The following is a 1034-nucleotide window of genomic DNA, read 5'->3' as shown; positions in this document are numbered from 1 at the left end:
TCGGAATAGGCTTCGCTCGATCAGATCGCAGTTCTACATGTGCTGGAAATGGATGAGCTCGGACGAGCGCGCAATATGGGATTAGAGCCGTACATCTAAGTGGATAACATTGAGATGCAACTTGCAGCCTCGTCTTGCTGCTTCTCACGCTATTCTGATCATTTGAGTCGTATAGGAACTGCGCACGATCACGAATGGAATGACCACCGTTTGGTGATTGGTGACACGAAGTTTAGGATATCAATGAGCCTGCAAGTTACGATCTATGTTTATCTATGGTATCACCAATCACCCCCCACCCCATAAGGAACGTCCTGACTCCCCAGCTAGTCGTGGAACTCATCTCGAATAGGATGAACATAAAACTGCGGTCTCACGGGCATCGGAAATATCGCGCATTTTTTGCTCTCACTCACGTAAATACTGATATGGATAAAGAGGGCGATGATGAGGCCTCGATTTGGTAAGGTCGGGCGGACCAGCTCTTGCCCAATCCGGTTGGTTGGCCCGTCTAGCTCAGTCGGTAGAGCGCAAGGCTCTTAACCTTGTGGTCGTGGGTTCGAGCCCCACGGTGGGTGATATATCTGATCTTTTTCTTGTCAATTCTATGTTCTGATAATCGCGAATTCCTTGTGAAAACCTGATGTTGTCATAGTGACCTTGCTTAGGGAAATCAAACCCTGATGAGCTCTCAAAATGTGTTGCAGTATAAAAAAAAGAAAGAAGCTTCATATATAGTATTTTAGTGCTCCGCTAGCTCAGTAGGCAGAGCGTGTGGCTGTTAACCACAAGGTCGGTGGTTCGAACCCATCGTGGAGCGTTTGTCCTTTCTGAATCATTCTATCGTTCGATTGAGCAGTTTCATATAATCTGAAAAACGAGAAGACTCTGATGGTACAAGGGAGCGCCCCCGTCCCTGGACAATGTTCTTTTGTACTGTCAAACGAGTATGGGCGATCCAAACGGGTGAACATTGCTCGAGGGAGCGGAGGGAGAGCTGGATCGGAATAGGCTTCGCTCGATCAGATCGCAGT

At 47.8% G+C, this 1034-nt stretch overlaps 2 non-coding genes across 2 annotated transcripts; both read left to right on the top strand.

Annotated features, from left to right (window-relative positions):
* Nucleotides 1-505: 505 nt before the first annotated feature.
* Nucleotides 506-578, top strand: Pmar_PMAR010703. Its single transcript has one exon. It is a non-coding gene; the product is annotated as a tRNA-Lys (tRNA).
* A 169-nt stretch (nucleotides 579-747) lies between these two features.
* Pmar_PMAR010702 lies at nucleotides 748-820 on the top strand. The gene has a single exon. It is a non-coding gene; the product is annotated as a tRNA-Asn (tRNA).
* The last annotated feature ends 214 nt before the right edge of the window (nucleotides 821-1034 follow it).

Source organism: Perkinsus marinus (assembly GCF_000006405.1).
Source record: "Perkinsus marinus ATCC 50983 genomic scaffold scf_1104296932284, whole genome shotgun sequence".
Lineage (NCBI taxonomy): Eukaryota > Perkinsozoa > Perkinsida > Perkinsidae > Perkinsus > Perkinsus marinus.
Note: the sequence above shows the minus strand (reverse complement) of the source record. Positions and strands in the feature narration are given on the sequence as shown.